At 37.9% G+C, this 27996-nt stretch overlaps 1 pseudogene; it reads right to left on the minus strand.

The window, feature by feature from the left end:
- LOC119540976 lies at nucleotides 1-27864 on the minus strand (annotated as a pseudogene).
- Between the last annotated feature and the right edge of the window lie 132 nt (nucleotides 27865-27996).

Consider the following 27996-nt stretch of genomic DNA (forward strand, 5'->3'; position numbering starts at 1 on the left):
CTAAACCATTTTATTTCATTCCATTGAACAACTTTAAGGTGGGGCTGACCTAAACTCCAAAGTAGCATCAGCACATATGCTGACAAATACCAAGCTTGGCCCATAATGTGCACTTTTAATTCACATATGACCATACTAATGTTCTCTGCCTAAAGCACAGAGTCCATTCAGGGTTATGTGAAGAATGAGGAGATAAACACTGGGGTCCTTCAGGATGACAGCGTTCACAGATGACTGCCGTGTCTCCATGTTAATGTCGACTAAGGCAAACAAATGATGCACAATCCCAAACATTTCTGTATCTTTCAGAGGAGCTAAGGTTGGGTCTTCAAGATGAGATACTCCATCATCTAATAGAGCAAGTGACGGAGAGTAGGAATAATCTGGAGCTTACAGCAAGTGCCCAGCAGAGCTGCTACATTATCTGTCATTTCAAGAAGTAGGCCGCTGTAAAGAGCTTCTGATTGCTGCCTACGTACTCCTGCCTCAGACTCCCACCCTGCACACGGTACCCCACCTGCCTCAGGAAGGCTGTGAGGTCCTTCTACTACCGGGGCTCCAGCCCCCCCAGCACCTCCATTGGGGCTGCAAGGCCGCTGACCACATCATCCATCAAACACTCTTTCCAGAACGACAAGTAATTCATCATTAAATAGGACTGTCTGGAGGATGTTGTTCAAAGCTGTCTGTTGCTGCTCCAGCAGCTCCACAAAGGGTTGAAATTCTTCTCCAAGAGTAGAGATTCTTGTTTTAAAGCACTTAACTGCCCTTCCTGGGAAGACATCCCATGCCCGGCATCTGGCAAGTCCACAAAGGCAAACTTTCTAAATACCATGGGATCCAAGTAGACAGAGTCCCTTCACTTCTCGTGCTCAAAGCCACGACACTTCCCTTGCAGGAGACAGAATTCAAACTGGCCATCCAATTTCACATGTAACTCAACAATGCCATAGGCAATGATGGTGGAAGCCGGGATCTCCAGCACCACGTCATGTCCTTTATGATGTTCCCGTCCTCCGTCACTGACACCTGCACAGGCTTGGTCTAGATCCCCACCAAGCCGCCACACTTCTCCTTAATCTGAATGTGCTCAGATATCATGCACTTCTGTGACATCACTATCTTCTGTGTCAAGACGCACAGGACCTCATTCATCCTCTCCAGCACCTGCTGTAGCACAGGACTTTTCAGGTTTATTCTTCTCTAGACAGAGTCTCTGATGAGCTGCTGCAAGTCCACCCCCTCTTCCTCAGGGTTCCAAAGGAAGACAGACTCTCCACAAGGACTTTCCCTCCAACATTCAGTTTGACCTTCCCCAGGGCCGACTGGATGGTCCCAGTCACGTGGTTTTCAAATTTGCCCTCATACTTACTTCACAAATTCCGACTCCACGACCACTGGACTCAGAAACTGGTCTTCTGTGAGTACATCTCCAAGGGTGATGGATAAAAACTGCTGCTTGGGTGTCTGCCAGCACCAGAATCTCTTCTTTTTCATGACTAGACTTAGAAGTTGTAACTTATGAGAGTCATTCGAGTTTGATACTGTAATCAGGTTCCCACCAGCATCTACTTCACTAAGAAAATTCCTTGTTGCCTTGGCAAGCATTCTGAGGGCTCCAGAGCACCCAAGGTCATAAGAAAGAGAGAAGCAGCCCTGACGTCTGGGGGCTCAGCTGGGCTCTTGTGTTGTGACAACCTGGCCTGGTCCTAGACCAGGGCTTGGCAGTCTCCCTATGCTGCACAGCCCAGGTAGCTGCGTGCTCCCCGCCAGCACCCACCTGATGGAGGAGCCCCGCGCGCGGCGGGCCAGGGGCAGAGGAGTGCTGGAACCTCTAATATTAAGTTAAAAGAATGCTATTGTCATGGGCCACCAGTACAAATCTGATACTCCCCACTGTTCTTGGCATCTTTCCAGACAGTATCTGAATTCCCTGACTTGTTGTGGGTATTGGGGATGGCGTTAGAATAGAAGAGAACAACTTGAGGGAGTGCAAACCATGGAACTGGGTTACATGGACCATATTCAGGAAGAGAAGGCTTTGGCTGCAGCAAGTGGTTTCAACAGGGCTCTGTTCAGATGTCTCGGGAGTCTTCTAACTTCCCACTGGGGCAAGAGGGCAGGCTTGAGCGGGGCTGTGCAGATTTTCTCAGATGCTATTAGTTCTAATGTTTTAGGTTTCTTGTTGATCACTCCTGTGATGTGGCTGACATCTTCTTTGTTATAGATATATTACCATTACCTACTAGGGAGCTACCAAGTTAGGATCTATCTTTTTTTTTAAATTAAATTCAGTTTTATTGAGATTTATTCACATACCATACAATCAACCATGGTGTACATTCAACTGTTCAAAGTACGATCATACATAGAAGTAAAAAAGAACATCAAAATTGTCCCCCCATCCCACCCTAATTTTCATTTAGTTTTTGTCCCCATTTTTCTATTCATCCATCCTTACACTGGATAAAGGCAGTATGATCCACAAGGTTTTCACATTCATACTTTAAGCTAACTTTGAATATATTTCCTCTTATCTGCAGGATCTGTATAAATGAGGTATTCAAGACAGATGGATAGATTCAAATCCTTGCCCTGCCACTGATTTGCTCTATGGCCCTGGATAAGTTCTGTATCCTATCTGTGCTTCATTTTCTCATCAGTAAAATGAAGTTAATAATAAAATCTCCATTATAGGCTTGTTATGAGAATTAAACTTCTTCTGTAAAGAGCCAGACAGTAAATAAGTTTAGGCTTTGGGGATCATAAAGTCTCTATTGCAACTAGTTACTCAAGTATGCTGCTGAAGCATAAAAGCAGCCATAGACAATACATAAATGCTTTAGTATGGTACGGCCCCAGTAAAACTTTATTTACAAAAACAGGCAGTGGCTGAGTTTGGCCTGTAGGAAATAGTTTGTTGCCTAATACTTGTGCACTAATACTTTGCCTGGTCCATTGTAAGAATTTAATACATAATAGCTTTTGCATCGCTTTTTATTGTTGTTATTGTCATCATCATCATCATCATTATATATACCCTCATTCCAAAAAGTATAAAGTTCCCATTATGTGCTAATTTTATAATAAAGCTCTCAAAGTGTTGGATAGGTTTTGCTGCTGCTTCTATGCATTTCATAGAATTTCATTTCTACACTTGAGGTCTCAAACTTTCCACTAAAGTCCCTTTTTGATGGCAGAGGAGAGTAAACTCCCAACCCTTGGTTCTGGGGTTGGCAATAGCTCTAAAAGCAGAACACGTCTTTGAAATATCATATTTTATCTTAAAAATTCATGTGATTTTTGCATGTAATCTATGTAATGTTTTTTTTTAATATAAAAAATGGCTATTTAAGTCATTCATCACTGAGTAGAATTGACCTTGTTAAGTGTGTGTTATAAACGCATACATTTATAAAGTGAGAATCATGGCCTATGATGACGGGATTTAGAATGTGAGGGAAATAATCTCCTTGGGGATTAACAGCCTTGGTAGTCTCTGTGGCTATTCAACCTTTCTCAACAAGAGGGAATGAAATTAAGAAACGTGGATACCAAAGGGTTCACTGCAAATTTCAGGGAACTCCGTCAGCTCCCACCAGGCAGGGCGATGAACCGTGGGTCTTGGCTCCTGCAGCTCTGCCCTCGTGGCTCCGGAGCGTGGACGACACACGGGAAATCAGCATCTGCCCATCAGGCCATGACAGACAGAAACTGCCTGGGGTCGATCTAGGAACGTAAAAAGGAAACTAACACACGGGATACTTTGTGTATGTTAATGAGAATCATTGCAAGTTGATGCATATAAAATTCTCAATATTTGACCATTTTTGATATGTAAAAATACAATTTCCTATGGTTTAACCTAATATTTCCTCAAAGCTTATTAAGCAATGATATGAACAGCACTGCTTTTTAAGTGAAATACTGCCACTGTCGATCATAATAAAGATAGCACTTTCAGATTCTTTGTAAAAAGTGCATACAGAATGTAGAATGTGGACATAGACAATAAAAATTGGAGGATAATGCTGAAAACAATCAGAACGCTTTATTTTCAGTAGCCTAAGGGCTGCTTTGTGATCAAGGTTCACAGTCAGAATCCTTCCAGACAATTCTGATAAATGATCTTTGTGGGTGCTTGCTGATCCAGCAGGTGTTAAGAAATAAAACATCAGGACCAGAAGAAAAGCCTTAAGAATTGTATGAGAGCACTTGGAGAGATGAAATCCCCTGTGCTTTCTGTGGCCATAAACAAAATGCATTTATTCAACCATTTTATCAGTGTGAGATGAGAAGAAATCAGATGTTTTTCTCCTCCTCTGTTTTCATCAGCTGCCAGACAATGCTCTCTAAAGCCGTACGGCCAATTTCTCTTAACATCACCATTTCCCTTAGTGGGCAGCTTAAGCGCCTGTAACAGACTTTTTACACTTATATTTTAACCAAGATGCATTCTTTCCTAACACTCATTTAAATTCCAGTCCTTATCTCAAATTTTAAGTTTTATACAGGTAAGCACAAACTGTTGATAGAACCACATGGGACACAAACAAAGTAACCACCTCAATAGTGTTAATGACATCTCTATAGCACAAGGATGGCATCTGTGTTGACCTTTGCAAGTTGGTATAGCAATTCTGTCATGAAACAACCCTATGAGTGTCTTTAAATTTTAAATTCCCAGATCTGGATCTCAGTTGGGTGGAGAAGAAAAATGGAAGTTCAGAAGTGCTTATTTGGGTAATCAAGGTGGAAAACAGAGTGTTTCTATCATACGTGAATGGTTTATACGTGTAGTTTGGTGTACCTTATATAGTCTTGGATTTCAGATTTGCCTTCTTCATTATCTCTTGGATTTTATGACATGAAGCTTCAACTGAAGAGGGAAGGAAAGAAAAAAAAAAATTAAAAACCAAAAAACAACCAAACCAATTTCAGAAGAATATACACAATAACTAGTAAGCAAACAGTTTTCTGATGGAAACTTCTCTGTCAAGCAAACAAAAAGCTTGGTCCCACTATATCAGATTTGATTCAAATGGAGAGTATTTTCTAATTAAAAACTCTAGATATGAAATATCTAAAAGTAGAAAATTCATAAGATACGAAGTAGATTAGAGGTTACGAGAGGGATGACAGGAGGGGAGATTTGTTGCTTGGTAGGTATGGAGTGTAAATTTTTGAAATATTTAAATTCAGATTTTGAGAGAATAGTAAACAAGCCACTTAGATTCAACAATTTTCAAATTTTTCCATTGTTGCTTTTGCTATCCCTTTTGTTGTTGTAGCATTTAAAGCGAATTTCAGCTCCATGTCATTTAACCCCAGATACACTTCAGTATCCATCTCTTAAAAAGTAAGGATATTTTCTTTCATAACTACAACACCATTTGGGCAAAATTTAAATAACAAACACATTAAAAAGAAGATAACTTTTACTTACCTTTCATTCATACTCTGCCTCATTGCAAAACATGCATACAACAAAAAAGGAGAAAAAGAGATAAACCTAAATGGAAAATAAGACTAGAATAGCAAAATGAAGCCAGGAATAAAAGTATTGACCATCAATGTACATGTAAGGTCCCATACTAACAGAAAACTTAATCCTTTGCCTTTTTTGGAGCCAAAGCAGGAAGGAAATCCTGGCAGTCATAAGCTTCTATGTCCGTACAAGAGAAATATCACCATTTCTCAGGAGAACGTAATTTTCCCTTCTGTAAAGTTTGTGAAGAATTTCTCCTGGATAGCTTCATGAAGAAGACAGTATGAGATTTACTAGACAATGTGCTTAAAATTCCCACAATAAATACAGACATGATTTTGTGCTGTTCCTTATTAGAGTTCCCTTGCTGCAAGCTGAGACACAGCAAAAGTTGAGTAAAAAAAGTTGAGCAAAAGTGTTCTGACAAGGGACAAGAGCAGTCATGTCCCAGTGGTGGCTGCCACCCCAAGGTACATCATGAAACCCAATTCATTTCAAATAGTTTTTTAATCTCCCTCTCAGACTTCCATTTCCCCATTAATTTCCCCATTAATAATACAGCCCTAATTTTAAAACTCTAATCCAGCTGTTACTACTTTTAAGTTCTGTTATACATTGCAAGTCAGTGTGATGCCATATGCGTCTTCCACATTCATCATTTGTGAATTTGGCCCAGCCACTGGATTTTCTTTCTCCTGTTGTTCAAGAGGGTGCAAATGCCAAAAGCAATCAATCTATGGAGCAAATCAATGTGAGCAGCCATCAGGGGGAAGAGCTAAGCCTGCAGCTATCTGTTATGTTTTTGAAACAGCAGCTGAGCTTGTCTTTGGATCTAATGACCAGAAAACTCACACACTAAAAAGGCTGTCTCCCTTCAGATTTTAAAAAATTATTATTTAGGGCTAACTTTGCAGATAGTTTCCAAGCTGCAGCAACAGCATGAGGCTGGGGGTGGTGATCCTGCTCCTTCGGCTGCAACAAAGCAGCTCCAGATGTCCTTGGCTCTCCCTCACCTCCATGCTGCTGCATTGATCCCCGATAAGTGCTCTGGCTCCCCAGCATTATACTACCTACCACCGATATCTCAGTGGAGGGTGCAAAATGCAGTTTCTTTTTTATCTTCAATGTTTGTGTGTGAGTGTGCGAGACATAGCTTATCAGGCTTCTAAAGATTTTCTCCTGGCTTCTGCTAACAGTTTTGCATGCTTCAAACCTGTTTGATGCGGCCATTTCTTGGGGGTCCAACCAAAAAACATACTGAAATCATATATTTAGTTCAGCGGACACAAAGGAACAATGAGGAAAAACAATCTCAATAAATAGGATGAAATTTTGAATACATAAATATATTCTGTCAAACTAAAAAAAAAAAATAGAAATATTTTGGGACATCTGATCATACCTACAGTGGCAAACCTGCTCCCACATTGCATGTTTTCCTGGGTATAAATTCCTATTTTGAAATTGTAGTTATAGATCAAAGAAACAAAATGTCTTGAAAATTCCATTTTCTGGACGTAGCACTGTATGCATAAAAGCTTTTTTTCCTACTGAAAATTATATTGCAAAAAGCATGAAAAACGTCAACTCAGAAAACAGAGTAAGAGAGCTTCTTGGAAGATGGTGAAGTAGGTAGCTCCAGGACTCAGTCTCTCCATGAGAACAACTATTAAACAAGCAGGAACTGCCTGAACCAACTATTGTGAAACTCTGGAGTCTAGTGGAACACTGTGCAGCACCCAGGGAAGAACAGGAGAAGAGGCTGGTAAATTGAGGTAGATACTAGTGAACTGCACTCTCTGGGCAGTGATTACCATCACCCACCCCCCAGTCTTGCTGCAGGAAGCAGTGAGGTACTCAACCCCAACCCCTGGAACAGCTTGCTGGTGCCAGGGTGGCTATACACACCTTGTTCCCCGAGATCAAGGGTGTGCAATCTAATAGCAGATGGCTGCTTTTGATCAGCTACTTCAGATTGCTGGGGTCCCAGCTCTGAGGGTGGCATAGTTTCCTACCTGCCTGGGCAACAGGGGCAGAGAACCTTAAAGATAGTACCCGTCCTCAAATCTACCAAGAGAAGTGAAAAAGTTGCATTTACTGGGCATTGCTGAATCAAGAAAACACAGTTTCAAAGATCCATAGGAGAAGCTCCTGGCACCCTTGCTGGCCCCTCCTTCACCCCCTCCCCAGGGCAGTTTGGAGCCTGCTGATGGTCCTTTTCTGGGTCCCTGGCCTTGTTCCAGCAGAGAAAGACTGACCAGGGAAACTTTCTAGTCCCCCCACCTTTCCCCACCCCCAAATTTGCCCTCCAAGCAAAAGCAGCTTGAGACAGGGAAAATGGTATAAGAAACAATTGAGTTGGACAGCCTGGGGCAAAGGCTTACCTGTTTTAAGTGCTGTGGGGGAGCACCCAGGAGGGAGCAAAGGTCTCTTCCCTGGAGAGGAGAGGGGTCATTCAAATTCCTGTAAATAGGGGAACTCCTGAGGCCACTAGCAAGCACAAGCCCAGGACAAGACACAGGCTCAGAAAAGACAGGAGGACACTGCACTTTGCATTCACTTTGGGCTGACGTTCTTGATAGCTGGGCTGAACACTGAGGTACAGCACCAGCCAAAGCAAAGCCAATCTGCAAAGACTGTAAAAGGTTCTCTTTGCATTAGTTTGTTTGGTATTTTTAGCTCCTGACACTTAAGAAAACTGCTGTCATATCACTATCTGTATACAAACTCAAGAAACAGAGAGCCTGGGAACCAAATACTACAGTTGACATTTTCAAATATTAAAATATACAGTATGCAACAAAAGATTATAAGAAAAACAAATAAACTGGAAATGAGTGCCCAGCTATGTTGGTTTGAAGCAGTATGTACCCCCAGAAACATGTGTTCTTAAGTCTAATCCATCCCTCTGGATATAAACCCATTGTAAGTAGGTCTTTTGATGAGGTTACTTCAGTTACAGTGTGATCACCTCAATCAGGATGGGTCTTAATCCTCTTACTGGAGTTCTTTGTAAGTGGGAAGAATACAGACAGAGAGAGAAAGTCACAGAAGCAAGAAGCTGAAAGCAGCAAAACCGTAAGTGAAGGGAGAGACCAGCAGACGCTGCCACATGCCTTGCCATGTGGCAGAGGAATCAAGGATCACTTCCAGCTGGTCTTTGGGAAGAAAGCATCGCCTTGATGATGGCTTGGTTTGGACATTTTCCTCAGCTTCAAAACTGTAAGCTACTAAATTCTCATGGTTAACCCAACCCATTTCATGGTGTCTGCTTTCATTTGCCTAGGAAACTAAAACACCATCCAAAGGAAGAGAATACAAATCCAGAAAACATCAGTGAAGATCAGATTGTGGACATACTAGATAAATACTTTAAAAAATTGTCCTCAATATGCTCAAGCAAATGAAGGAAAATACAGAGAAAGAACTAAAGGATATCAGGAAAATAATGAATGAACAATATGAGAATCTCAATAAAAAGATAGAAATTTTTAAAAGGAACCAAATAGGAGTACTGGAGTTGAAGGCTACAATAACTGAAATGAATAATTCCCAGGAGGGTTTCAACAGCAGCCTGGAGCTGGTAGAAGAAAGAATTAGCAAATTCAAAGACAAAACAATTGAAGCGAGTCAGGCTGAGCAGCAGAAAGAAAAAGAACTATAAAAAGAGAAAATAGCCCAAGAGACTTCTGGGACACTATCAAGCATATGCATTATGGGAGTCCCAGAGGAGAAGATATAGAGAAAGGGGCAGAAAGACTATTCAAGGAAATAATGAAAGAAAACTTCTCAAACCTAGCAGAGAGCATGAATATGCATGACTATGCAACTCGAGAAGCCCAGAAAACACCAAAAAAGATAAACTTGAAGAAAAATATATCCTGTCACAAATTGATCAAACTGTTGAATGCAAAGGACATGGAGAGAGTTCTGAAAGCTGCAAGAGAAAATAATGTGTTGTGTACAAAGGGGTCCCAATTAGATTGTCTATTCTTCATCAGAAACTACTGAGGCAAGAAGGCAGTGGATTGAAATAGTTAAAGCGCTGAGACAAAACAATTCCCAACCAAGAATTTTATATCTGGTGAGACTTTCTTTGAAAATTGAGGAAGAGAACCTTGAGGACATTATGTTGAGCAAAATTAGCTAGAACAAAAAGACAAATACTGTATGGTCTCACTAATATGAACTAACAATAATGAGCAAACTCTGAAAGTTTTAGTTAAGAACACAGGTTATCAGGAGGTAGAAAGAGGGTAGAGATTGGGCATTTGATGCTGAAGGAGTAGAGAATGTCCAACAGGATTGATTGTAAAGATCCAGAAATGGATAGCAAAACACTATCTGAAGGTAGCACAATATTGTAAGCATAATGAACAAAGCTGAGTGTGAGTATGTTTAATAGAGGAAGGCTAGGGGCATATATGATACCAGAAGGAAAGACAGAGGATAAAACTGGGACTGTATAACTCAGGAAAAACTAGAGTGGACAATGATGGTGATTAAACATAGAAATATAAGAAAGTTTTTATGTGAGGGAGAACAAGCGAATGTCAATATTGCAAGGTGTTGAAAATGGGATGGTATATGGGGAAAACACAATCAATGAAAACTAGGGTCTATTCTTAAGAGTAATATAATATTCTTCCATTAATTGTAACAAAGGCAATACACCAAAACTGATGTTGAGAGGTATATAAGGGAGCGGTATGGGATTCTTGTTGTTGTTTCTCCATTTTCATTTTATTTTATTATATTTTATTTTTTTTCTTCCTCTTCTTTATTCTGCAGAAGAAATGGAAATATTCTTAGACAGATTGTGGTGGTGAAAGCATAATTATGCAATTATAGTGGGTGCTATTGATTGTTCACTCAGGATGGATTGCATGGTGGGTGAATAAAACTGTTTAAAAAATAAACAGAAATATACAAGTGCTGGAGAAGATGTGGAGAGAGATATACCTATTCATTGTTGGTAGGGAAGTAGAATGGTGCAGGTATATGCTTGGAAGAACTGAAAGCAGGGACACAAATAGACATTTACACACTGGTGCTTATGGCAGCAGTATTCATGATTTGCCATGAATGGAGGTGCCTAAAGGTTCATCAACAGGTGAACAGAAGGGCAAAATATGGTGTATACATGCAGTGGAATATTGAACAGCTGCAAAAAGGAATGAAGTCATGGGGTACGAAACTAGGTGAACAAATCTTGAGGATATTATGTTGAGTGAAATAAGCCAGAAACAAAAGGAGAATTGTTGGAAGTCCTCACCAATATAAACTTACTATAATGAGCAAATGCTGAGAATTGAATTCAAGAGCATAGGTATCAGAGGATAGGATATGGACAGAGATTGGACAATCGACAATGCAGAAGTACAAAGTGTTCAATGAGGCTTGTTGTAAAAGTTTGTAAATTGTAAGCTCTTACAGGGTACACCTATTCCTGAGTTTTGACTGTTACCTAAGAGAGGTTTATTTGTTATAAAATTTATATTCTCTGTAGCCCACTTTCTAATATAACCCATATGGTCAGTTTATTTAAACAATGTGGTTGCATGGATCCTAGAATGGGGAATGAGATCACATTATTCTGTACAGGTTAATATGATACCCCAATGCACCCCAGAGTACTTTGGGCAGAAAATACATAAGTATTTGCAAAGTCCCCTTGAGGGAATGGGGGAAAATATTGAAATATTAAACTTCCTCACCTGAGGAATTCCTGATTTTCCATGAGTATTAGGGAATCCCAGTTTAATAAGTCAAGCCCTAGATCTAGGGACTTGCCCTTATATGAAATTTATTCTTGCAAAGGAGAAGCTAAGGCTACTTATAATTATGCCTAAGAGTCACCCCTGGAGAACCTCTTCTGTTGCTAAGATGTGGCCTCTTTCTCTCAGCCAACTCTGCAGGTAAACTCACTACCCTCCCTCCTACATGGGACATGACTCCCAGGAATGTAAGTCTCCCTGGCAGTATGGGACAGGACTCCCAGTGATGAGCCTGGCCTTGATATCATGAGATTGAGAAAGCCTTCTTGATCAAAAGGGGGAAAAGAAATGAAACAAAATAAAGTTTCAGTGACTGAGAGTTCTCAAATAGAGTCAATAAATCAATCTGGAGGCTATTCTTACACATTATATAGATATTCCTTTTTAATTTCTAATGTATTAGAATAGCTGGAAGGAAATACCTACATAAGTTGAATGGTAATTCAGTAGACTTGATTCTTGATGATAATCATATAACCATATAGCTTTTATCATGTGACTATGTGATAGAGAAAACCTGGTGATTCACACTCTTTTAAACCAGTGTATGGGCAGATGAGTAATAAAATAATCACAAAAAATATATAAATAATGGGGGGTGCATAAGGAGTATGGGATAGTTTAGGTGTTCTTTTTATATTATTTTTATTTTCTATATTGTTTTTCTTTATTTGGGAGTAATGAAAATCCTCAAAAATTGATTGTGGCAATGAATGCATAACTATATGATGATACTGTGTGCCAGTGATTGTATACTTTGGATGGATTATATGGTGTGTGAGTATATCTAAATAAAATTGCATTAAAAAATTGAGGAAGAGATTAAGACATTTTCAGATAAACAAAAGCTGAGGGAGTTTGTTATCACTAGAACTTCCCAGTAAGCAAAGCTAAAAGGGAGTTCTTCAGGCTGAAAGGAAAGGACACTAGACAATGAATCAAAGCACCAAAAAGAAATAAAGACCCTTTGAAAAGGTAATCAAATCAGTAACTATAAATGCCAGGACTATTGTATTTTTTAGCATGTAATTCCACTTACTAATTCTTACAGGTTCAAAATGCAAATGCATAAGAAGAAATGATAAATCTGTAGTTTTAGACATACAATGAACAAAGATATAATTTGTAGCAAGTACAAAAAAAAGGTATGGGGACAGAGGTGTATAGGACCAGTGTATCTGTAGGCTATTAAAGTCAAATTGGTATCAAATGAAAATTACTGTTACATATTTAGGATGTTAAATTTTAACTCCACAGTAACCAAAAAGAAAATGTATGAAAAATACATCCATAAAATAATGAGAAGGGATTCAATTATGATAGCAAACAAAAAAATCAAATAAACATGAGAGTAGGCATTCATGGAAGAATTGAGGGTAAAAAAGGTAAAGACTTGCAAAATCTAAATAGCAAAAAGGCAGAAGAAAGTCCTGAATTATCAATAGTAACTTTAAATGTAAATGGATTAAACTCTCCAGTTAAAAGGCAGAGATTGGCAGAACAGATAAAAAAGCATGACCCAACTATATGCTATTTTCAAGAGACTCATATTAAATTCAAGGACATAAGCAGACTGAAAGTGAAAGGATAGAAAAAATATACCATGCAACTAATAAACAAAAGAGAGCTGGGGAAGCTGTAATAATATCAGATAAAATAGACTTTATGTCAAAAAGTATTACAAGGGACAAAGGTCATTATATACTGCTCAAGGGATCAATTTAACAAAAAGACATAAAAATTGTAAATATATATGTACCTAACAGCAGAGCCCAAAAATAGAGGAACCAAATATTGACATATTTGAAAAGAGAAATAGATGGTTCAACATTAATAATATACCACTTTCAATAATGGATAGAACACATCTAGGTAGAAAATTAATAAGAAAATAATAGACATAACAGACATACATAGAACACGCCACCCCCACCCCCACCCCCCAAAAAAAGCAGAATACACAATCTTCTCAAATGGCTCATTCTCCAGGAAGACCATATATTAGGTCACAAAAAAAGTCTCAATAATTTAAAAAATATTGAAGTCATACCATTAATCTTTCTCAACTAAAACAGTATGAACCTAGAAATCAATAACAGAGGGAGAAATGGAAAATTCACATATATGTGGAAGTTAAGCAACTTATTCTTAAATAACCAATGGGTCAAAATAGAAATCACAAGAAAAATTAGGAAATATCTTGAGGTGAATGAAAATGAAAATACAACATACCAAAATTTATGGGATGCAACAGAAGCTGGGAGGAAATTTTACATCTCTAAATGTTTACATTAAAAAAGGAAGAATGCCAGGGTTAAGCATAGCCCTGGCATTGTGGGATTGGCAATGTCTTCTTGAACAAAAGGGGGTAAAGAATTGTAACAAAATATGGTTTCTGTGACTAAGAGATTTCAAATATAGTTGAGAGGCTATTCTGGAGGTTACTCTGCTGGTTTGAGTCTATTATGTACCATGTTATTTTAATCCAATCTTGTGGGTGCAGGCTTACTGTGGGTGGGGCTTTTTGATTAGATTATTTCCATGGAGATGTGACCCTGCCCATTCAAGGTGGGTCTTAATTATTTTATTGGAGTCCTTTAAGAGAGCTCACAGACAGAAAGAAGCTCAGAGATGCTTAGAGAGAAAACACCCAGAGACATTTTGGAGACTGCCACTGAAACCAGAACCAGGAGAGAAGCTAAGAAATGAAATCCAGAGTTTGCCCTGGAGAAGTCAAGAGAGGATCCCCAGACACTTTTCTGCCGTGGCAGAAAAAAGCAGGACACACAGGAGCTGGAGCTGAGAGAGAGAAGCTAAGACAGAAACCCAGAGACATTTTGGAGAAAGCAAAGGAAACCAGAAGCTAATCCCAGGAGAGGCCCAGCAGATTCTGGCCATGTGCCTTCCCATGTGACAGAGGAATCCCAGATGCCATCAGGTTTTCTTCAGAGAAGATATCATCCTATTGATGCTTTAATTGGGACATTTTCATTGCCCTAGAAGTGTAAATTCATGAACTAATAAACCCCCATTGGAAAAGCCAATCCAATTCTGGTATTTTGCATTTCAGCAGCTTTAGCAAACCAGAACAGTTACTCTTATGCAAGCTTCAGCTAGATATTGCAAATTGCCATGGTATGCCAAGCCTGGGCTCTATCCGAGACTTTATAAAAGTTTCACTCAGCAGGTTTATTTTTCAGAAACATAAAACCTCCAGATTGTTCCTATGCCAGATAAGCCCAAAAATTGAAGGGTACCATTTTCTCCAAGAACATCAACCAATTGCATCCCCCTACCACATAATGTAGACACTCCTTTTCAACATGACGAAGTTAGAATGGTCATTGCCCAAATTTCCCTGAAGTTGAGCAAATGATCAAATGAGGAGTTATAACAGAGAAGATAGGATTTAACAATTGATTATGACTACTGAATCATTATATAGATATTTCTTTTTAGTCTCTAATGTATTGGAACAGCTAGAAGGAAACACCTGAAATTGTGAAACTGTAACCCATACCATCCTAAAATTATAGGTTAAACTATACCTTGAAATGTATCACTTTTCTGCAAATAGGTTATATTTCACAATAAAAAAAGTTTTAAAAAATCTTAAATCAAAACAAAACATAACAAAAGGAAGACTGATCTCAAATCAGAGACTTACCCTCAAAACTGGAGGATCCAGAAAAAGAAGAGCAAACTAAACCCAAAGTGAGCAGAAGGAACAAAATAATAAAGAGTAAAGTGGAGATACTGTTTGTTGTAGAGGAAATCAACAAAAACATAAGTTGGTTGTTTCAAAGAGCAATAAAATTGACAATATTTTGCTAGACTAACAAACAAAAAGGAGCGAGGACAGAAAATAACTAAAGTAAAAATGAAAAGGGTGACATTGATACTGATCCCACAGAAATAAAAAGGACTATTAGAAGAGACTATGAACATATGCCAACAAATTAGATATCCTTGAGAAAACAGACGAACTCCTAGAATCACACAAACTACCTACACTTAACTCAAGAAGAAATAGAAGATCTCAACAAACAAACAGCTAATAAAGAGATTGAACCAGTAATTAAAAACCTCCCCCCTCCCTCCCCCCAAAAAATCCGGGACCAGATAGCTTCACAAAGAAATGTTACAAAACATTTCTGTGATGGTTAGGATTATGTGTCAACTAGGCCAGGTGATGGAGCGCAGGTGTCTGGTCAAACAAGCACTGGCCTAACCATTACTGCAAGGACACTTATGGCTGGTTAATAAACCAGAAGTCTGGTTTATTAAATCATCAGTTAATTGACTGCATTGCAGCTGATTATATCAATGAAGGGTGTGTCTTCTGCAATGAGAGAAATCAATCAGCTGAAATTAATCCAACCAGTTGAAGCCTTTAAGGGAGAAGAGAAAGAACATTCATTTCTTCAGCTAGCTAGTGTCTCCTGAGGAGTTCATTGAACATGTTCATTGGACTTGCCAGTTTGCTTCTTGCCCTACGGAATTTGGACTTGTGCATTCCCACAGTTGTGTGAGACACTTTTATAAAATCTTATATTTACAGATATCTCTTGTTGGTTCTGTTTTCATAGAGAATCCTAACTAATACACATTCCAAGAAGAATTAACACCAATCTCACCCAAAGTCTTACAAAAAATTGAAGAGGCAGGAACATTGCCTAACTCATACTAAGTAGCGAACATCATCTTATACCAAAGCCAGATAAAGATAACACAAGAAAAGAAAATTACAACCCAGCATCTCTTATGAGCATAGATAGAAAAATTCTTAACAGGATATTAGCAAATTGAATCCAAACAGCACATTAAAATAATTATATACCATGACCAAGTTAGATTTATCCCAGGTAAATCTTTCAACAAAAGAAAATCAATTACAGTATTATTCCACATTATCAGAACAAAGGATAAAAACACATGATGATCTCAATTGATTCAGAAAAGGCATGTGACAAAACCCAGCATCTCTTCTTGATAAAAATAGAAAACTAGGAATAGAAGGAAACTTCCTCAACATGATAAAGGGCATATATGAAAAACCCATGCCTAACACCTACTTAATGAAGAAAGACCAAGAGTTTTCCCTTTAAGATCAGGAACAAGACATGCATGCCCACTGTTGCTACTGTTATTCATAATTGAACTAGAAGTTCCAGCCAGAGCTATTAGGCAAGGAAAAAAAAAAAAAAGCATGAAAATTGGAAAGGAAGAATAAAAACTCCCTATTTATAGATTACATGATACAGAAAATTCTGAAAAAGCCACAACAAAGCTCTTAGAGCTGATAAATTAATTCAGTAAAACAGTGGGATAAAGATCAATACCCCAAAATTGGTAGTGTTTTTATATGCTAATAATGAACAATCTGAGGGAGAAATCAAGAAAAAAATTAATTTACAGTAGCAATCTAAGGATATAAAAGACTTTTACACAGAAAACTACAAAATATTGCTGAAAGAAATCAAATAAGACCAAAATACATTAAAGAACATTCCATGTCCATGGACAGATTGGAAGACTAAATATTAAGATATGAATTCTACCCAAGGGGACTTAGAGATTCAACACAATCCCAATCCAAATTTCAACTGCCTTCTTTGCAGAAATGGAAAAGCCATTCATCAAACTTATTTGGGAGGGTAAGGGGCCCCAAATAGCCAAATCCAACTTGAAAAAGAAGAAAGAAGTTGGAGGACTCATACTTCCTGATATTAAAACTTACTGCAGAGCCATAGTAATGAGAATAGCATGGTACTGGCAAAAAACAGATTTATGGAATGGAATTGAGAGTTCATAAATCAACCCTCAAATTTGCAGCCAACAGATTTTTGACAAGGGTGCCAAGTCCGTTGAATTGGGAAAGAACAGACTCTTCAACAATTGGTCCTTGGAAAACTGGATGTCTATATGCAAAAGAATGAAGGTGGAACCCTACCTCACACCATATACCAAAATTAACTCAAAATGGATTTTAGACCTAAATATAAGAATCAGAACTATAAAACTCCTAGAAGAAAACATAGGGAAGCATCTTCACACCTTGTGATAAGCAATGGTTTCTTAGACTTTATACCCAAGGCACAAGCAACAATAACAACAAAAAAGATAAATCTCCTGAAAATTAAAAACTTTTATGCTTTAAAGGACTTTATCATGAAAGTAAAAAGACAACCTACAGAATGGGATAAAATATTTGGAAGCCACATTTCCTATAAGGGTTTAATATCCAGAATATATAAAGAAATTCTACAACTCAACAACAAAAAGACAAACAATCCAATTTTAAAATGGGCAAAAGACTTGAATAGACATTTCTCCAAAGAAGATATACAAATGGCCAAAAAGGACATGAAAAAATGCTCAACATCATAAGCCATTAGAGAAATACAAATCAAACCACAATAAGATACAGAATGGATAATATTAGAAAAATGGAAATTACAAATGTTGGAGAGGATGTGGAGGAATAAGAACATTCATTCACTGTTGGTGGATTTGTAAAATGGTGCAGCCACTGTGAAAGAAAGTCAAATACAGAATTACCCTATGACCTGCCAGTCCCACTTGTAGGCATATACCCAAAAGAATTGAAAGCAGGTATTCAAAAAGATATTTGGACCCTGATGTTCATAGCAGCATTAATCAAAATTGAAAAAAATGGAATCAACCCATATGCCCATCAACTGATGAATGTATAAACAATATGTGGTATTTAAACACATGTATATTATTTGTCTATATAAAAGAATGAAGTTCTGATAAATGCTGCAACATAGATGAACCTTGAAGACATCAGGTTGAGTGAAATAAGCCAGACACAGTAGGACAAATATTGTATGACCTCACTGATATGAAATAATTAGAATAAGCAAACTCATAGAGTCATAATCTAGAATATAGATTGTCAGGGGCCATTACAGGTGTAGGGAATGGGGAGCTAACGCTGAAATTGTAGTTTCTATTTTGGATGATAGAAAAATTTTGGTAATGGATGATGACGGTAGCACAACACTGTGAACATAATTAACAGCACTGAAATATGTATTTGGATGTGATTAAAAATGGTAAATTTTAGGTTGTATATATGTTACTAGAAAAAAATTTTACAAAAATATCCTAGTACTGTACAACACACACAGTGAACCCTTGAGTAAGCCATGACTGGACTATAGTTAATAGTATCATTATAAAAATGTTCTTTCATCAATTGCAGCAAATGTACCACACTAATAAAAGGTGTTAATAATAGGGTAGTATATGGGAACTCTGTATTTTATGCAGGATTTTTCTGTAAACCTACAATTTCTCTAATAAAAAAATAAAAAACAATAAAAGTAATGGGTGGTTTTCAAAAAAACAGGGATTAAAATGTTCATGAAATACTGTGCTCAAATGACTATTGTTAATATTTAGGTAGAATTATTCCCCACAGGCAAGAACATAATAAGATGCCTATAGGGTAATATATAAAACAACAGTGGCAGAGGAAATAAAGCTAAAAATGTTAGTAATTTTTTAGATCATTTTAGAAAGTTGGCAGAGAGAATATCCAACAACAGGATAAGGTTTGTTAATATTGCACAGGAGCTGAACATTTCAGATTATTGTTTATTTTTCTAGTATACCAAAAAGAAAATCTTAATTCTCATGCTCTTAATTCTCTCCCATGCAAACCCAGCCAACCTTCCTTTTAGTTTTCTATTTATAATAAAACAGTATTTTAAATTTCCTAAATGCACTCCTTTACTTAGAGTGTTTACATTAAAAAAAATCTAGACATTGAATCATACTTTTCTGTTTGCTATTAGATATCTGCTTTCCTGAGTTCCAAAATAGCAAGTATTTCAAATGTGCTTCACTGTTTTTCCATTTTAATTGAAGTCTCCTTGTAAGTATTGCGTTCAGTATCTGGGGAGTTACAAGACCATGTAATCAAGGAATTCACAATTAAATTTAAAAAGGACAAAGAAACTTGACAGTAACATGTGGATTCTTGCCAGAAGGAGGTGAAGCTCAAGCTCCCTGTCCAAGAACTGGAGGGATTTAGGTGTAGAGGATAGGGGAGGCTGTTCCAAACAAAAAGGATGTATAAAACCACTCAGCTGCAGAGGGTACACTTGGACAGCAGCGGGGTACCTGACAAGAGAGGGGCAGGGAATTCTTCCTTGCCTATGATCAATGGTTATAAAAGCCATACTGCTGACAAAGTCCAGGGCAAGCTCTTGAAGGTGTGGTATTCGATATGCCCTCTTTAGTTCCAGTGGGGGAAAGCAGGGCCATTCACCCACCAAATGCACCCAAAACCACACCAGAAGAAACGGGCCCCTGAGATGAGGGCTCATGAGGAGCCAGGCCAGGAAAGCTCTGGGGATGATTAAAGTGTTTGGTAATGAAATGTTCCACACTACACTGCATTGATGACCCAACTCTTCCAATCACTGAGAGCCCTTCTGGAACTCATCAGCATCTACATCTACCATCCCTGAGTCTTTTTCATCCTAATTAAGGGGTTCCAATTCTTAATTGCCTAAATCTCTCCAGGCAAGTCTCAATACACAAATCACAGATTGATTTGTTTGTGGCAGGACAGAATTACCATGCACTGCCCCCCCCCACTCCCCCACCCGCCCTCGTTTTCAAATCTCTTCTAAATACTCATAAAACTCTATGATTGGGGTCATTCTTGATATAAAGCAGCGGCATATTACAGGAGAGGAGATTCATAATGATCCCAACCATCTGAGGACTGACTGTAAGTTCAGGATACCCAGATTTACAATCAGGCTCCAAGATTTAAATAAAGAAAGGAGTAAGGATTAGAGAAGAGCCTTTAGTTCTCTACTTGAGACTCTAATTTGGCATAATAAATGAGGATGAATAGTCACTCTTTCTTTAAAATTAGGCTTAGAATTCTTTATATTCTCTTCAGTGGTGGCAGAGCAGAATGAGTAAAATAAGTGTTTTATCATTTTATCCTGAAAAATCAGTTGTCCTAAGGGGCGCTTTCACAATGGCCAGAAAACTACCTTCCTTGAGCCCCCAACCATGATGCCAACTGGTTGATCAACAGCAAATAGTTTTGCCTCCATTCTGCCTTAGCTGGAGTTTTGAAGAACTGTTTGCCATATAGAGAAATCTGTCAGTTTTTCTGCCAGTTTTTCCAGCTAAGCCAATATCAAAGAGTTTTGCATTCTCAATTAAAATGAGTAGCAAAAGGTGGGGCTAATATTTAAATTCTGGGCACCATTCTAGCAATATAGGAATTGGGAATGATTCTTTGGGGGAAGGATTTCTAAGTATTGCAGTGATAATCTGGACATCAGCTACACAGCTTGGTACATACCTCTAGCTGAAATAGTAAGAAATCATATACCAACCCCCTTGGAGTCAACTTTGTTAAGGACGCACTTTTATATCTTACTATATTTTTGGGTGGGTTGGGGGAGGTAACAGTTCTTTAAAAAAAGATCGGCTCTAAGGCACTCCAAATATTCAATCAGAATATACATTTTAGTACTAGATGTGCTTGAATTGCATGCAATTGTGATCTGTTCAGTCATCCTCTAATAAACTGTTTTCATTTTTCTTTCTCTGTCTCTTCTAATAGTCAACTGACTAAAATATAATGAACATAGCCTCCTGGCAATGAATATTTCCCAGTAAACTCAGCTCCCTGGTTCTACCATGGCTCACCATTTATAAATGCCTGTGACTCACACTGTCTCCAACCCAAGGCTGAATTTACTGTTTCTGTCACGTTATGAGACATTGGATGTGCATGGAACCAAAGGGTCTTTCTCTGTCCTAGACATCCCTGACTAATCAGTATGAAAATCATCCAACGTAGTAAATGCCACTTTAATCATAAGCTTGCTCCAACTGGATTAGAGTAAAAATAAGCATGCTTAAAAAAAAAATTAGATATGAAAAGCGAAATTAGTAACTGAGCTTCTGGAACAAGAATCCATTTTTATTTCATGATTAAGTGGTTTTCTTTTCTAATTCTCATTTAATGTTCTCATTTCCACCATAAACCTACACCAGCATCCAATCCCAAACCTTGTTTCTCAAGTGATTCCGTGGAAGTGAAGAATCAACTTTGTTTCCTTTTTTACTTGCTATTCTGGTATAACTTCAGGTTTACTGCCTCTCTCCACTTCAGGGCAGCCCTAGTTTTAGATGCAGATGTTAAGCATCAAGGAAAAGCTGTAACAGTAGAGATTACTAAGTAGTTATGAACAGTGGCTTCAGAGTTAGACTTGGCTTCGAATTCCCAACACTTATTAGCAGTGATTCCTGCACAAGTTACTTAGCTTCTCTAAGATCCCATTTCCTTAGTCATAAAAGAGGAAGAAATAAGGATAAATGAGCTAAGGTAGGCAGTGCATTTAGCAAAGGATCTGACAAATGCTTTAGGATCACCTGACAAATGCTTCTTAGTGATATGGCTAGGAGGATGCCCCCCAAATCCCTGTGTAAATCTGGGATCAGGAAGACTCACGTTCAAACCCCAGCTCTGGCTATTGAGACCTGTGTGACTCTGGGCCAGGTGCTTAACCTCTCTATGCCTCATTGGCTTTTTTTACAAAATGGAGATAAAAACACCTGTTTCATAGGTATCATTTCTGGGTGCCCTGTCGATTAACAAGGTTTCTTCTAAAAGTGGAGTCTAATGCTACATTTAAATATACAGAATAAAGTGACTACCAAACACCTTTCTTTGAAATACCTTGGTAATGAAGAAGAAAAGGTGATCATCTCTTGTACACATTCCCAGTGGCATTTACTCTTGCTCTGTTCCCATGGCCTGAGATAACACTTCAATCCTTTCTATTTAAAACACTCAGATCATTGTGACAAACTTCTTACTTAAGGCCAGGTTCTCTGAGATTAGAGTAGACAGAGCTATGAACAAGTTTTTCTGCTTTGTATTCATTCTACAGATTCAAATTACATTAGGAGGGCAACCAGAACAGCTGAGCCTAAATCAAGGCTAACAGGCTCCAGAAACCACGTGGCCTAGTGTTTATAATTTTGAAGAACCAAATACCTCAAACATTTTTAAAAAGAGATTTCTTTTTCTAGTCAGGGATAAAAGTATTACCTATGAACCAGCTACATTACAACAAGACATATAGAAGAGAGGGAGAGCTGTTTATTTAACCATTAGCAAAAGTGCCTTGTGGTAGGTTGTGTTATTGTCCCCAGTTATTTGCTGCTGTTCTCTGTGAGGGGATCATACTTCTCATGAGAGTATGGCTGAGTACCTGGCCCTTGACTTACTAATAGAATCCAAGTATTGCAAAGAATTATAATAATCTTGGGTGATGAGAAAACAATTCACTTTTTATGTGCTTTATTATTTGAAAGTTGCAGTAGTACACATTATCAGGAATGGTTAGAAATTCAAGTTTAAATAAGACTCCAAGAATATGGTGATATTCTCTCTTCCCTTCTAAATTGGGAACTCACTCATTGCCCAACTACGGTGTACAAGAATATAGTCTGGTCTTCTAAATCAGTTCTATTATTTCTGGGTTTTGTTGATGCTTTGTTGTTGTTAATACAGGCTATTTCAAGAACATTGTAGCTAACTTACTCAAGAGGTAATATCTTGAATAGATGTAAGGGTAAACAAAAAGTTTTGCCTAAAAGCCTAGATGGTTTAATGTATGTTAAATAAATGTCTAACTTAACGTGACTAGACAAAGCCTCTTCAATTCATGATTGATAGATTTACTAATTCATCGAACATTTATTGATCCCCAACTGCATGCTAGGCACTATACTAGGCATTGAAGAGAGAACATTGAACAAGAAAAATAAAATCTATTTTCTTATGATTTTATATTCTAGTGGGAGTGGTTGACAAATAATTTTTAAAAATCAGGCAGTGACAAGTGATCTGCAGCTAATTAAATAATGTGGCATGACAGAAAGAATCTGGTAGCTCCTTCAGTGCTTCTCAGTGTCTTGGCACCTGGTTTTCTTTCTTTGAGCATCTACCTGGAGAACAGACCCCACTGGAGGCAGATAACATTAGTCCTTCCTTCCCCTTGCCCTAATATCACTGCATCACATAGGGCATCTAAAGACAGAGTGGGCAAAATTTCTGGTTCCTCTCTCATTTTTTCACTTCCTCTTCTATCCATAACAATTTAAAATCTATAAATGAGAAGGAAAACATTCAGAATAACAAACTTCCAGCCTAGGATGCAGCGTCAAATCTGGTAAAATGAATACATTTTGGTTGACTTTCTCAAACTCTTCTCCATCCAATTCCAGGGAACAGCTTGGGTTGTTCTGATGGGATGAATGCATTTCTTACAAAGGTATTATCAAGAATTTTCACCCTCCTAAGCTTATACTTCAGTGTCTTCACTTACTCCAGTATAGGGACACCCTGGAGGAGATGTTCCTATAATTCATACAAAGATCCAAATAGGACAAAAGATGAACTGTAGTGGATGCTGTGATGTGCACCCCAGTATCTCCTTCAGGACAGAAATTTACCCCCATCCCTCAGTTATCAGCACCTTCAAAACTAATTGCCTCAGGTGAAGAGAATTGTCTCATTCAAGGTTAAGCCTCCTTGCAGAGCAGCTGGCATCCAATGACTGTAGATGCAGGAGTATAATTGCCTAGCCCCCTTGCCCTGACTTATGACAACTCTGAAAAGTCATTTCAGATACAGAGCTCTCTGTTGGATAGACCAGGCCTTCACTGAGACTGCACTGCAGCTCAACTTCTCCCTCTGCTCAGTCCTGCTTCAATCCTTCTCTTCCACAGGTGGTGATCCCAAGGGCACTTCTGTAGTAAGTCCCCTGTTAGCTAATTTCTGTTCAGAGACAGTGACATAGGATGTCTCTTGGACCTCCTTCTAATTTGGCTTAGGGTGACTCCCTATGTGGGTTGAAAGTGGGTGATGGTCATTGGACTTCCCACCCACTTTCTTCTAAAACCACCCACTGATCTTCTTAGCAATGCTGCATGGATATGCATAGTTATGGATAGCATTTCACTTTAGAATGTGTCCTCAACTTTGGTTTTCAGTCAAAGTATACATGCACACACATATAGAAACCTCACATATATTTATTTTTTTCTAGACTGCTGAGTAAATTCCCTGTCTTTTGTTATCTTCTGTGAGATAATTTGACTTCTTAATGCAGTTGGAAAATGTGGTGCAAATGATACTGTAGTAAATGAAATAACTTCATCAACTTCTAATTAAAAATTGAATCACTATGTGGGTAGCATAATAAAATAGCCTACTTTTAGTTATCTACAACAGAAATTATTTCAGGGAAGACTTTATTGAAAGGATAAGATTTAAATGCTCTAATTAAATGCACTTTAAAAATGTCCCCCTAACTTCCGGACCAGCGCAGTCCAACTGAACTTTCTGAAACGATGGAAGAATTTTATGTCTCTGCTGTCCAATATGGTGACTATTAGCCACATGCAGCTATTGAGTGCTATAAATGTGACTAATGCAGCTGAGGAGGTGAATTTTAAATTTAATTGATTAAATTAAATTAATTTATATTTAAATTTAAATAACCACAGATGGTTAGTGGTTACTGAGTTAGGCAGTGCATCTTAGACCCTGCATTGAAAGAGTATCTTTTCGCATCACCAAAGCACTCTTTCATGTTACTATATTTGGTACTAAGAAGCTTCCATGTGTGAATTTGTGTGTATATGTTTTTACATATATGTTTATATATGTATGTATGAATATACTTGTGTATATATGTATAGAAACCTCTCTCTCTCTCTATGCAAGTACAAGACAATCACACCGTTTTTTTTTCAGGCAACCATACCATTGTAGATCTAAGAAAGGAATGTCCTTTCTGTTTCAGACTCATATGGGTGCTTTCAGTGGTGATCTAATCCAGCTTTAAGGAGCAAATCTTACAATAGAGTATTTTCCCCATGATATTCCCAGTACACAAAAGACTAACATCACATCCTAGAGCTGAAAGCCAAAGACATTCTTATCAAGTCCACCCATCAAATCTGGAAAGGACTAATCCCAAATTATCCTAAAAACTTATAATATTATACTTGCAAATCTCTATACTTTAGCTCCTCATCATTATAATGGGAATTAGACTCCCAATTCCCTCAAACAACAAATTTTGTTGCCCTGAGTGGTTAAATTGAAATTAGCCTACATTTCAATCTCAGTATATAATTAACAAAGGAGTTTACATCCCCCAGTTTCAAAGGACTCATCTCATTACAAAGATGTAGTATTCTAGGATCTACTATAATTACTAAGAGCATGGGCTTTAGAAAATGATAATTCCTAGTTGTAAAGACTGATTATTTGGGAAGTCTCAAAAACTAGAGGCATGGGTATTATTAGGGACATTTGGATACTGAGTCTGTTTACGTCCTCATGTATATGGCTTTCATAGACCTTCTCAGGGAGTGGACTCTAGGGATTTCCTTGCCAGTACAGGCCACATTGGTCATGGCTTTAGAGAGGTTTCTGAATCCTGGCTAATTAGTCTATTCTTACCATGGGTGTGCTGTGTTTTCTTAATCTATAGAGCACCGGAAAGACTTAGAACATTATTCCACTTCCTTACATCAGTGTAAGAATTAAACAAGTTAATTCATTTACAGGACTTAGGATAGCAATAAACTAATATCATGCCCTCAATAAATGCTTACTGATGAGGTTTTTATTTTTATTAAGATTAAAAGTGGGGAAAATGTAATTTTACATGAAGAATAAAAGTCTTCTAATATGTGTAAGCTCTTTTGGAATGAAGGGAAGGACTATTCAGTAGAATAGTATGCCAAGTATACTATTATACCCAGAATACTGACATCAAAAAGCACACCAATGACAAGGTTTTACAATTTTCTATTTTAAAAAGTTTGATGGAATGACTTGTAGATGAGGCTTCCTTCTACAATCTGGCCATGACCGACCTTGCTCTTTATTTCATCTGAGAAAAGGAAGTTAGTTGTTTGTAGTTGCTCAAGTGCCAGACCCTGGAATTTCTACAGGATTTCATCTCCGGTTTCCCTCAGCCTTTGGACTGTAATTCATAAAGCTCTAAGGCAACTGCCCCTCTGAGCAATGGGTCCCAGAGGAAGCTCCTATAATTGTTTCAGGGATCGCCTCTGCATGCAAGGGGGACAGAGGAGGATGCTAGTCATCAAGTCTTCCTTCAACAGACAAAGAAATCCCACCATCAGGATCAACGTCAAATACACCCATCACCCATTCAACTCGGATTTTCTTTACTTGGAAACTAACTTGGGTGTTTTGAAAATATACTAACTCTTTCAAACACTGAATTTGACACTGCAAGAGATAATGTCATTTTCCAAAGTGGCTGACCAGCACCAAGACCTGGCTTAGCAATGAAGAACTCAAATTAATATAGCAAAAGAATATTAAAACATGGGAGCAGCTATCTTACAATGTATAATGTAAAATGTCTATCAATTTTGTATCAGTTATTTCTACTTCTAAAGACAATGTATCGAGATTATTTTTTCAAAATACAAACAGAGCAGGAATCAAAAGGCATGGGTTTATCAGGAACATGTTTTATAGTCGTTGTATCTTTATTCCCTAGGGAAAAATGTAAAATTCTACACAGCCAAAGTGTCAGCTTGATTGCTTCATGATGGTTAACATTTAGGAATTTGCTCTGGGGAAAATAAAGTGGGAATTTAAATAGTGTTGCAACTTGCCATTAGTGCTGGTTTTCACTGTTTATTTCCAAATGAGGAGACAAATGAAAGATAATGGGGAACCAATTCGAACTATATTATGCTCAGTCAAATCCTCTTCTGCTTATTGATTCTGTAGCTACACAGTGCTTTAACTGCATAGATGACTTTGTTTTTAAGCTGTCAGTCTTTAAAGACACTTTAAAGTTTCTTTATTTAGCAAATATTCCTATAGTCCTTGGACACAAAATGTCTACATATACATACAGAAGCAGAGCTATACTTCATATCCATCAAACAGAACAATTTATTTCAAGTTGCAGTTGTCTCCTCTAAGAAAATAATGACTCTTCTCATTGCTGATTATTGTACATTCCTCCCCCCTTGCCAGATTATATACTGACCAGTGCCTTTACTTTTGAACCCTGGCAAAGGCACAATGCACTGTGACTTGAGACTAATAAAATTTTAGGGCATATCCAAGTGCTAGAAATAAAAATAAGACAAGTGCATATATAATAACAATAGTAATCGTCAGAGCTGTCACTTCAATTAATTAATGCTTTGTAATCAACCAACCTAAACATCATAATGCAAAAGCAGAAATAGAATTTCAATTTCAATTAACATTCTGCACAGTAAAAATCAGTAGGGTAAGGGTGAAATTGACAAAGATACTTTTACTTTACCCATGTAAACATCAGACTGTTTTTTCTCCCTAGGCTTGCTTTTCTTTCTTTGGCATGACAGTTCTGATTCTTCAGCCTCCCCATGAAGAAGAGAAAAATTCCCTTGAAGCTGAACTAAATTCATCAGCAAATGGAATTACATTCATTTGATAAAATGCTAAATGGAAAAAGGCAGGTTTATTTTAAGCCGTCAACAGACTGTTTTAGTTAATCATGCACAGTGCAGAAGACAGGAGTTTGGTTGCTAAGAAAATGGTTGGCATGCTTCCATGAGATCCATGTGATGTAAAAATGCATCTGTTCATTTTAACAGTGAAAT

The sequence above is a fragment of the Choloepus didactylus genome, chromosome 7, assembly GCF_015220235.1.
Source record: "Choloepus didactylus isolate mChoDid1 chromosome 7, mChoDid1.pri, whole genome shotgun sequence".
NCBI classification, from domain to species: Eukaryota; Metazoa; Chordata; class Mammalia; order Pilosa; family Megalonychidae; genus Choloepus; species Choloepus didactylus.